Source organism: Tursiops truncatus, chromosome 6 (assembly GCF_011762595.2).
Source record: "Tursiops truncatus isolate mTurTru1 chromosome 6, mTurTru1.mat.Y, whole genome shotgun sequence".
Lineage (NCBI taxonomy): Eukaryota > Metazoa > Chordata > Mammalia > Artiodactyla > Delphinidae > Tursiops > Tursiops truncatus.
In genome coordinates this window covers 92,230,544-92,242,772 of record NC_047039.1, presented here as the reverse complement: position 1 = coordinate 92,242,772, position 12,229 = coordinate 92,230,544, and the positions used below count along the sequence as shown (strand labels likewise).

Sequence of the window (12,229 nt, the reverse complement as noted above, 5' to 3'; positions counted from 1 at the left end):
AGATAGGAGCTGTGAGGAGCTCCCTCACAGAGCCGGAGGGAACCAGAGAGGGAGCAGCTGCCCTGGGGACAAAAGCTGCTTCCCACCCCTGCAAGGCAGCAGTTTTCAGCGCTGTGCTCCCAGCCTCCTTTCTTCCTCTGCCCTGGATGTCCGAGGGGTGAGGGCTGGTGCTTCCAAGTCACCACTGGACTTGTATGTCCAGCTGCAGCTGACTTCTAAACAGTGTGCTAAGCTTAGGGTGGTGGCGTCCCTCTCAGCTGTTTCTGAGAGTGGAGAGGGAGTCTGAGAAAATCAAATAATTTGGGGTTATTTATATACTGTACATGGTCACATCACTCTTTTATTTTTATAATAAAAGCTAAAACCGACTGGGCGCCAAGTCCTAGGCCGTTCTAAGTACTTTCTAAGCATTCCGTATATATTAATTTAATCAGCGCCGCTACCCAATAGTTTGTTTATTATATTATCTTTTTTTTTTGTAGTAGAGGAAAGTGAAGCTAAAGAAACTTGCCTAAGATTACACAGACAGCAAGTGGAGACCCTGGAACTGAACCAGCAAGTGGGATGCTGATACTCTTTGCTGTAATCTCAGCCTTATACCATCTCTAGACATAAATGTTTGTTTTCAACCTTATGACAATCCTACAGATGACCTAAAGCTGATACAGATCAATTAAATTAAAAAATATTTATTGAGAGCAATCTAGTAGGCACCATACAGTATTGTAGGCACTCGCACACACATATATAGTGGGTGTAGTAGGTTGAATGGTGGTCCCCCAAAAGATATGTCCACATCTTAACCCCGGAACATGTGAGTATGACCTTATTTGGAAAAAAAGGGTCTTTGTAGATGTAACGAAAGGATTTTGAGATGTGATCCTCTGGGATTACCTGAATAGTCTTTAAAGCCAATGGTAAGTGTCCTTATAAGAGGCAGAAGAGGAGAAGACACAGGGAGATAAGAAGGCCATATGAAGATGGAGGCAGAGAGGAGAGTGATGCAGCCATAAGCCCAGGGATGCCGGAGGCCACGAGAAGCTAGAAGAGGCAAGGAAGGATCCTCCCCTAGAGCCTCTGGAGTAAGCACAGCCCTGCTGACACCTTGATTTTGGACTTCTGGTCTCTAGAAGTGTGAGAGAATACATTTCTGTTGTTTAAAACCACCTAGTTTTTGGTAATTTGTTACAGTAGCCTCAGGAAACTAATACAGTGAGTAATCCATGAAGTCCTTGTGCTCAGGGAACTTACATCCTAGTCAAGAATGTACATAATGTAATACAATGTGATGTAATGCAAGGTAAGGTAATGTAAAAAGATAAAATAATTTGCTGAAAATCAACAGCAGATAAAATCAAGAGCTAAAAAGCACATTCTCCTCACATATCACACTAGGAAGTCTTACCTGCACTCCCTCATCTGAGTGTTAAGTACCCCTCCCCTGCATATGTTCCCATAGACTCTTTTTGAACTTCCATGATAGAAGCTTTCCCAACAGCTTATAATTGATGGCTTACTTGTTTGTGTTCCCCAGTGGCCTGTAAAAAGCTTCCTCTCCATCTCCTCTGGCCTTATCTGAGACTATTTAAGAATGGGAGGTAGGGGCTTCCCTGGTGGCGCAGGGGTTGAGAGTCCGCCTGCCGATGCAGGGGATGCGGGTTCGTGCCCCGGTCCAGGAAGATCCCACATGCCGCGGAGCGGCTGGGCCCGTGAGCCATGGCCGCTGAGCCTGTGCGTCCGGAGCCTGTGCTCCCCAACGGGAGAGGCCACAACAGTGAGGGGCCCGCGTACCGCAAAAAAAAAAAAAAAAAAGAATGGGAGGTAACTGGGAATACCTTAATGACCGATAGGAAGGAGGCCAGCAGAGACCGAGTAGTGAGCAGGACCAATGCACGTGCTTATACAGCTTGTTTCTGCCCGCGGACACCTGCCGAAGGAGTAGAGGAGGCTAGAATCCAGCCAGTGGTTTTTCCAAATGGTGGCCTCATGTGGAGCTGCATTTTCTAATTTGCACTAAAGAGCCATGTGGCCCAGCAATGGCCGTGAACGCCACTGGTGTTGAGATGTCCAGTCCTTCCAGGCAGCATGTGGCTAAGGTGGCAACCCTCACGCCACATACCATGGCAGTGCTTAAAATCCTTCCTCCAGGCACCCAGATTGGGGTGACAGTCTGTGCTGGCACAAGTGTCCCTAACCTTAGATATTCTCTGTGCACTGGCAATAGTCAAACATTATTCACTTTTTTCCTCTGCCTTTTCACATGGGAGGGAAAAACGTGAGACTCCGAGATCCCTGGAGTGTGTGTTATTCCAACAGAGATTCTGTTTCAAAGGAGATCAAAAGGCTTAGCAGTGGGGGGCTGGGGTGGAGGGAGGTTGCTGTCAGACAGAAGGGGGAACTGTGGTCTTGTCACTTCACATGTGGCTTTAGGGCCTCTATTCCTCAATTCTTTTTTGTTTTTTAACTGCATCAAAAAGGATTTTAAGGGACTTCCCTGGTGGTGCGGTGGTTAGGGCTCTGTGCTTCCACTGCAGGGGGCACGGGTTCCATCCCTGGTTGGGGAACTCAGGTCCTGCGTGCCATGTGGTGCAGTCAAAAAGGAAAAAAAAGAATTTTAAGATTCATAAAAATAAAGAGGAACACAACATAATAATCAATGGGACATTCAAACAAAAACTACGTAATAGTAAAGACTAGGCTTCAAATCTGCACCAAACAACATAGGCTCTGAGGCGGATCTTATTTTCCAAACAGGTCACAAAAATCTCTCCCATCCCGCATGCTCTTCTGCAATGTGACCCTGCCACTCCCGTCAAGAGGTAAAGATTCTCATTTCCTTCTGTTTGAATCCGAGTTGGCTTTAGTGGCTCTGCTGAAACCAGCAGGACACAGTGGAAGTGATGCTACCAGAGTTCCAAGGGGGGCAGGGACAGAAGAAGTCTTACAGCTTCCACTGGCTCCCTTGGAAGGTCTGCTCTCTAGACATTCCCCGTGGGGTGCTCCTTCGCAGAACCCAGCTGCCATGCAGGGAGAAGGCCAGCCTGTGGAAGGGCCATGTGGAGGTGCCGAGGATATTAGTCCTATCCAGCCCTTGAGTCGTCCCAGCTGAGGCTCTAGACATGTCATGAAGGTGATTCCAGCACACAGCCTCTTGAGTCACCCCCAGCCATTTGTGTCTTCCCAGCTGAGGTTCCACATAGTGTGAAGCACAGACAAGCTGTTACCACTGTTCTCTGCTCAAATTCCTGACTGAGAATCTGTGAGCCCAATAAACCTTAACTCTTCATGTTGCAAGCGTAATTGCGCATGTGCACCAAATGTGCTCAAAAATAGTTTCTCCCAAAAGGGATGGGAATGAGGATGTAGGCAAATCCCTCCTAATAAACATGGCCTAAACCTAACTCATCTATTGCTGCGTACCCTTTTTCTCTCACGTGGCCTGAAATTCCCACTGTTAAGGTTTACATCTTGGGTAAGAGATCTAAAGAACGCCTGATGGCAGAAGTTGCTTTTGGGGTAACAGTGAGAAGAGGGGCATTCCTTCTACTGTTTTTGCACGTCAGCTAGGGAACTGGAATCTTAGAACGGGAGAGGGATTGTGAGCTTATCTCCCACTTGCTGCCTTGGAGGGCTCAAGGCTTCGACCTGACGGGAGGAGAAACTGGAAAGTCCAGGAGAGGCAGGCCTTGCAGTGACAGGTCTTAAGCAGGTCCCACAGGACTCTTCTCTGGGCCTAAGTAGTGAAAAGAGAGCATACAAAGTGGGGCTGTGCTCAGGAGATCCACTTGGCTGCAGACTGTGGCGATGGAGGTGTCGGGTCAGCCTGCCTGCAAGTCTGCTCCCCATCAAAGCCTGCCTGGGTCCCCAAGGCCGCTGGACCTCAGCCATCAGACTTGACTGTAAGGCCCCCATGTTGTAAGATCATAGACTGTCCTTGATGGAAAGGACCCGAGAGACCGTCCATTGCCTTCAGAATGCACAATTGGTGTACAGTTGGTGAAGACCACGGAAGAAAATATCGAAAGGACCCCTGCCGTTTTTGATCCATCAAGAATATAGAGGGGTTAGAAGTGACCACATTATAGGCTATAGGGGCAGAAAAATACTATTTTCAAAGCATTTGTAGAGAGGAAACTTGAGGCATGGCAATCCCAGGCCAGAAAGCCTGGGACCAGCTGCCAAGAAAGTTGACTTTGCATAATTCCTTCACTTACGGCAACTGTTCTAAGGGCCGCAAAATGCAAACTTTCCCCAAGTGTGGCTCTTAGGTGGTCTCAGTGTATGGATGGAATTCTCCCACTCTTTTCATCATTCCGGGTACTTTAAACCCAATCTACCTAACCAACAATGAGGCAATTATAATGGAGCCTACAAAACCCGAGTAAGGCAAGATGCTTGGGAAACGTCGGGCGGCAGGCTCTTCCACTATCGGCAACTGGGAAACGCACGAGTGACGCAGATGTGCTTGAATGCAATTTCAGAGTGCTTCCTCCCTTGTCTGACCCAGCTTCCTAAGCTGACCACAACCCAGAAGCATCCAGATTTCAGTCTATAAAGAGGGACTTTTCTGTGCGGTCCCTAGGGGGCAGGGTAGGGACCAGAGAGCCGGGGAAAAATTGCAGAGAACATAACTTTCATCCCAAGGGAGGATTCTTTGTGATAATGAGACTTGTTCCAATGTGGACTTGGGTGTTACTCTGTGAGGAAGTAAGCTTCCTGTCAATTTTTAGCCTCTGGGGAGAGCCTGTCTACTGCCTCGCACTCTCTGGGTTCATTGCAAATTGGAGTATCAGATAAAAGTTGATCCAGATAACAGCACCTCAGTTATGCATACGCTAAGATTCCACAGTTTTATGAACTGTAGAACTGTCATAAACTCACTGCCTTTGCAAAATCAGCACAGCATTGGATGCCAAAAAAAAAAAAAAGGCAACCATTTCTTTTTAACACAGAACTGACTTTCGTGGCTCGGTGCTTGAGCGAAGACTCCTATTTTCAACTAACTGAAAGGCTTTACATCATTCTGCCCCAAGAATCATTAATGTTATCTTCATAAATCTTTTAAGGGTTCTGTATTCTGAAGCTACTTGAGGCGGTGATTTTTATCTTAGTATCAATCCCTTTAACTCCAGGCTTTGGAGAAGTGGTTCTCAGCGGGGGGATGTTTAGCCCACAGGAGACATTTAGCCATGCTTGAAGACACTGTTGACGGTCATGCCTGGGGGTGGGCGTAGCGCTCCTGGCATCTACTAGGTAAAGGGCAGGGACGCTGTGAAATATCCTGCAAAGCCCAGGACAGTCGCCCACAACAAAGAATTACCTGGCCCTGAATGTCAAGAGTGTTACTGTTGGAAACCCTCTCCAGAAGGATAGAGAAAACAGTAACAGGAGCACTACTCTTACTTCATGACAGCCTACTGTACTTGGCACTTGCACGTGCACGTGATCTCTACATGTTGCGACCACTCTTTACGACGGGCATTGTTATCCCCAGTGTACGGGTGAGGAAACTCAAGTCCAGAGAGGTTACAGGGCTTGTCCAAGATCAAACAACTCATAAATGCAGAAATAGGGCTCAAACCAAGGTCAATCAAACTCTAAGGTCTAGGTTCCTAACCAGTGTGCTATGCTGGGGGCCCTTTGCATAACCATACACTGTTTCCAGCAGAGATGAAGCTGTAGACAACCAAGAAAGTGTACTCGGGAGCAAAGGGCTTCAGAGAGAAAAGGAAGGGAACCAGACCTAAAATGGAACCTGTACCTCCTGAAAGAACCTGAAGGGGGCAGCCTCCCCAGTCATGACGATCATGCGCAATGGAGCACATTCAAGGTCCCTGAGGAGGGAGGAGCACGTTACTTATCCATCCACTTATACCATGAGGGAAATTTTGGTGTGATCTCACTGAATATCACAAGTCTCAGAGATTTTTAGCTTAAAATAACCACTTTTGTTGAGATTTTTAAGAATGTGCTTTGGAGTCAGGCAGAGCTGAGTTCAAATACTGTCTCTTTCACTTCTTAAAAGGGTCATTCTGGGCAGCAAGTTACTTTATCTCCTAAGCCTCGGTTCTCCCAGCTGTATAATGGGTATCATCAACATCACAACTACTTTGTGGGAATGTTCTGGGGATGAAATGAGAATATTAATGAATTCATGGAGGCCCCAAAGCTAAGTCAGTACCCAGAACAGAGTAAGAGACCAATGAATATTAGACAATATAGTGCTACCATTATATCACCATATGGTTTACACTATATAAAGATTTATTTTAGTGAAAGAAAAAGAATGGGAATTTGGCAGGACTAGATTGCCTAATGTGGCCAGGAGTGCACAGATGTGGAGAGCCAATGTGGCATGCTCTGTGCCCTGCCAAGAAACAACAGCACATCACAGACTTAAAAATAGCAAGTAGAAAGAACGCGCTGAATCCCAAGCAAGTGTCCTTTGTGATTCCAGTGAACATTTCTGTGGTTGCCTTTTCTAGAACAGTTATTTGTGGGTCACTGTCATCTTCTTGGTTGCCAAAGTCCCATAATATAACACACACATGCTTATGCCTGATGTTGCCAGTCTTCTGCTTCGAGTGTCTTAAGAATGTGGAAAATTAAGTGAATTCTGGTGTCCATCAGAGACCAACAGAGGCACTCAAAGAATCCTGAGTCAGAAGCAGAACTGAACCAGACCACTTGCATCTTGAATTTTCTTTCTAAAAAGTTGCATGGCCCTCTCTGGGTTAGCAACTGAGGCATCAATATTTTATTCAATGAATATTTTGATGTGACATACTTTAGAATTGACAGCTGTTCAGATGAATTATTCACCTCTGGGATGAGTCAGTTACACACGGAGCTTTTGTTTCCTGAGAACTTAACCTCTTTCCCCGATTCTGGCCTGTCTCCAAAACTACTTCCTTCCACAATATAGTGATATTTCTCTGCATAGATCTCTTTGTTCAGAAGAGGGATCTCTAGCCAACCTCCCAAATTAGAGGATCTCAGAATACCACATCTGGAAGACCCTGAGAGACCTCTTACTGAAGAGATGAGGAAACTGAGACCAGAGAGGATGACAGATTTGCCCAAAGTCACACAGCAAATTAGCAGCAGAACTAGAATCAGCACGCTGGCTTTGCCACAGTTCATTCCCTTTTCATTTACCACTTCATGAGGTTTCTCATCTTCCCTGGAGTAATTCCAGGGTGGGGGGACAAATTTTCCTCATATTTCTCACTAATCAAAGAAAGTTAAGAAGACTATATTTCAAACACTTAAATAAAACCTGGTTAAATAAGAAAGAGAATCTTAGGTGAGAAAACCACAAGGCAAGTGACAAGACTTGTTGATTGGAGCAGATGTGAAATAGATACAGCTAGTGTGAATCTAACTGCCTAAAATCTCCAAAAGCATCAATGGGAAACCCACTTGTGGCCCCCAGGGATGCATCACATCCAGTGATGGCATGGACAATGGTGGATGACGGGCCCAAGCCAGAAACAATCCTTTGGGCTTTCTCAATATAGCACTCCAATGGGAAATAAAGCAGACAGATGTGATATCCAATTTTTTTAAAAAAGAAAAAGAAAAAAGAAATCTGTGTACAGATTTTGCTTTCAACAATTCCAACTTTTTTTCTTTTTTTTTAGCCTATTTTGCTCCTGGTTTCTAGTGAGCCAAGAATATAATCAACAGACGGGGCCAATCTGAAATTGCCCTGTGAAAAGTTGTGCAAAAGAATTTGACAATTGATATATCATTTGTCATCACTGAAGTCATCATTTCAAGGCTATAGTGCTCTTAATTTCAGCCAGCAACCTTTGAAAAATGGTAGCATTTTCTGGCCTTTGGGAAAGCAGCCATCTTTCCTGACGGGTATCAATTTTAGTTTGGTAAACCAAGGCTGTTTCCAATCAAGTTCAAATGAAAAGCTTGGTTCCACGGTGGGACCTATGGTAGAGAGACCTCAGCCCAATGCCAGAGAGACAGCTTTATTCCCACTTACAGGAGTCCCAAAGCAGGGTTCAAATTTCCTTGAATCAAAATACTAAGGCTTTGAATCAGTCTGAAATCAAGGGTCGGGGTTGTCCTTCTTTATCTGTTTGGGTGAAATCAATTTTCTTCCAAACACTATTTACTTCTCACTTCCCTTGAGGGTTTACAGGTATTATAATGGGATTTCACTTATGATCTATGCTTTTTTCCATTTATAGCAATTGTTCTTGAACCTGACCATGCAAAAGAATTACCTGGAGCACTGTTTGAAAAACATAAATTACAAGGCTCCTCACCTCGGTCACTGAATCCAAATTTCCTGGAATGAGGCCTGGGAATTCATATTTTTATTCCCAAGTGATTCTAATGCCCAGATTTAATAGTCTAGTTACATTTTTCCCTCCCTCCCTCCCTCCCTCCCTCCCTTCCTTCCTTCCTCCCTCCCTCCCTCCCTTCCTTCCTCCCTCCCTCCCTCCCTCCCTTCCTTCCTGTCCTCCGTGTGGGCTGCCCTAAAAACCTAAGCACCACATATAATAGTTTTAAAAACAGACAACATTCTCAGTTCCAAATCACCGCCAATTTACAAATAACATTTTGGAAGAAAACATGTCTGTAAACCTGGAACTTCTTATATGGCTACTGGCACCCTAAAGAATTTTGGAATCAGAATTAGAAAGGTGGTTATGTTCTTTCTTCTTGAAGATATCTAGGGAAACAGACATATGTCTAAGCGCAAATTCTCATGCTTTATTTTAAGTCTTTATCATATTCAGAATGGCCAACACATAAAGAATTCAGATGTGGCCTAAATCCTACATACACTTGAAGTTCTGAGTTAAGCTGCCATCATTATCTTCTCTTGTTCTAAACTAACTGACCCTGATTTCCCTTAATCTTTCCTTGCAGGCATTCTCCCTGCTCTTGGATTGCTATTCTGTACTGCTCCATCAGGTTCTTCAAGCTACTCCTGATTCACCAAAAGGGACTAATATACCTTCAGGGCCTAAATGTACTAATATAGTTTAGTACATTTATATTATATACTAATATAGTTTGAAAAGAGTTCATATATCTCTTCAGGAAAATCTAATTTGTTGCTGGGGGAGGACTTAGACAGGTGGACCCAAATCTTAAGACCTACAAATTAATGTTCCAATTCAAACTCCTTTAGAATTCCTTAATTTAGTGGTTCTGCTGCATTTGACTTGCAGGCAGTTTCCAGGATCCCTATTACATAAAGATCAGATCTTATTCCAAAGCCACTCATATTTTCCTTTATTCTTTTCTTCCTTTTCCTCTGAATTCTTGAGTTGTTTTAGTTCATCCTCTTTCTCATTCCTTGGGCTATTCTGTACTTTCCCTCCTGCTGGTCAGTCTTCCCTAATGCTTGCAGTTTTTAATTGAACAATCATGCTTCTGGAAGATTGAAGGATTAGTACCCATTTTCACCCTTTCCTGTATCTGTACCCTTTGCCCCATAACTCTGAGTTCCTGTCTCTAAAAGGTTGACTGTCTACCTCCTCCCCTGGGTTTTGGGATTAGCCATTGACTTGCTTTGGCTAATGGCTCACGGGCAGTTCTGAGCCTACGCCTTGTGCCTGTTCAGCCCCCTTGCACCTCGGCCATTGCCGTAAAAGGAAATGGTCATGATTAGTTCATTAGTGCAGGGAAAATGAGAGCAGCCTCATCCAACCTACAGCTTAGAGTCTCTTAGCCGAGCTCGGCCAAAATTAGCAGACCCAGGCCAGCCCATCCACAAAGACCTTGTAGGACTGGAGGATGCTTATGTTTACAATGAACCTTTAAAGCAGTTCAAGTGACTAAGGGTATGAGAGAGAACCAATGCTTGACTTCAGAAAAGTGTCTTAGGTGACTGAGGATCCTTTAAGGAAGGAGCGGGGAGAGCTCCTTTCTTCCCTTGGGACTGAAGCTTAAAGATGCTGAATACTGTAGAAGAGAAGTTGTGAGTAAGATGAAGGGAAGCAGAAACTGACATCTAAGGTAGGAAGAAACTCCTCCCTCAAGAGGCCCTAAGGAGGAAATGATGCCCATTGGCAGCCCTGCTCCTACAGAAAATCAGCTCCAGGGAACACAGCTCCTTCTCCAACAAATGGCCAATGCCCATTTGGCCGATGTCCAGCAAAGCCGTGGTTATGGCAGAAGGAAATGCCCCCTGAATCCAGGCCTAAGCATCCCACCCCCACCCCTTTAGGCTGTTATGATTTCTTTCCTTCTGGCTTGGGAATCTCTCTCTTAAATGGCCTCCAAGAGATTGCCTGCATGCATTGAATGAGCTCTTTCTTCTGTTGACTCAAAGGATAAAAAGAGATTCTCTTTATTTTTAGGAGTATGGTCATGCCCACCTGAACCACAAACCAGCTCCTAACTCTTATATCTCGCTCCAATGATTAATTTAGCCAAAACTGAGTCTTGATTTAAGACTCCTCTCCCACGTGTAATGGCTCATCACAGGTGAGAGTTACCACCTATGGGGCTAGAACAACAATATATTTGTATTCAAGCCAAAGTGAAACTGCCAATGTGGCTGAAGACCACGTTTTCTGATGCCATTTAAGAAAACCAGAAAAGGTCACAGAACTGGTTTTATCCTACTTTCCAAATCCTCTCTGCCTTCCATCTGTAATAATACCTACTACATGAAATGAATGCACATATCAGGCTCAGTGAGAAAAGATATCCAGGTTTTAAAAAAACAATTTTAAATCAAATTTTCTGCCCATCCATGTGCATAGGGGGCCTGCAATTGCAGAGGGGGCCTGCAATTCTCATCCCTGTTTCCTCCTCCTGCCTAGAACTCCTCGGCAGTATAATGCTGCCCCATGTGAACCTGGATCATGGTTCCTGCTGTGAATAGACAGTGCCCAGGCCACTTGGTTCCTAGAATTTTGCCAACTTGGACTGGAGAGTAATTCCCCAGCCTCCCTCTGCCAGGCAGGGGTCCCAGCCCCAATCCTTTCATTCAACAAACAGCTATGGAGCACCTGCGTGGTGCCAGACCCATCTGGAGTGTAGTGTAGTAAGAAAGAGAGAGGAAATGGACTGGAACTTTTAACAAGAGTAAAGATAAAGAGATGCTATACGGTATCAACTGTCACTGCAGCTGAAAGCACCATGGACTTGCCACTTTGAGACTCAAAAACAAACCTATAAAACCATGTCTCAGAGCTACCTTTTCCTCTCCAGTTTACTGTCAATATTTCCCATTATCCTTGGCTCCCTCATCTTGCCTAAGATGCAGCAAGCCGAGCCACTCCTGAGGAGAGGGCATCCCCGAGGCTCAGGGCTCTGGGCTACTTCATCCCACCCCCTCCCCTTTCTATCTTCTGGGCTTCTAACATGAAGGCCTTTCTTTTCCTGGGGTTCTGGAGGTACTTGTCCTCACAAGCTTGATGTCAGTATTTACAGGATTAAAATTTCTTCTTCTAATGGTATATATATACACATACACACACACACTAATATATAATTTAGCCTTTCCAATGTTATATGCATATACATATTATTTAGCCTTTATCCTTTGTATTTTAAGAAAAAGTGTGTGTGTACGTATATGTGTGTGTATGTATATGTACACGTACACACACACACACACCCCATATAAACTTTTTCTTAGCCAGTTTCCCCCATAAGCAAAGCTTGGGCAAGCTGCTCTGAGAACTCTTTAAGGGGCATAAGGGCTCAAGCAAAGTAGGGACACAGGCCTTTGGGGCTTACAGTCGGTCTGCTTTTCCCTTTGGTGATGCTATTGGGGTCCCCTAGGTACCCTCACCAGCTTCATTCACTCTTGGGTACAAATGATTGGTAGCAAGTTAGCTATTACTCTTTGTATTTTAAAAGAGCTCAAAACCTCAGGAGAAAGAGATGACCCTCTCCAAGGTGATATTTCCAGCAGAATTTGGTGGGATAAGGTGGCGGGGGAGATTTCGTTCTAAGGCATCTCCACACACCATCTTCCCCCACCATCTCACATCTCTGGCTGGGTGCCCTGGGACCTGGCGTGGCTACGGTTCCCAGGTGGAAACCTACATTTATTTTGCTTCTGTCTGAGCCTGGCCAGCCACTGACCATAGAGAGGTCACTTATCTCCCAGACTGAAATGTTCAGAACCTGGCTGAGGACCATAAAGGAAGCAACTCACCCTCTGAGCATTGAAACTAGACAATACAAAGTTACTTTTTAGAGCCCAGGCACACAGCTCACAGGGGTGCCCTCAGTTTCA

The 12,229-nt window shown here is 45.0% G+C and overlaps 1 protein-coding gene across 17 annotated transcripts in view; it reads right to left on the bottom strand.

The window, feature by feature from the left end:
• PALM2AKAP2 (PALM2 and AKAP2 fusion) overlaps nt 1–12,229 on the bottom strand; it is a 627,479-nt gene that overhangs the window by 258,213 nt on the left and 357,037 nt on the right. The window lies entirely within an intron of this gene.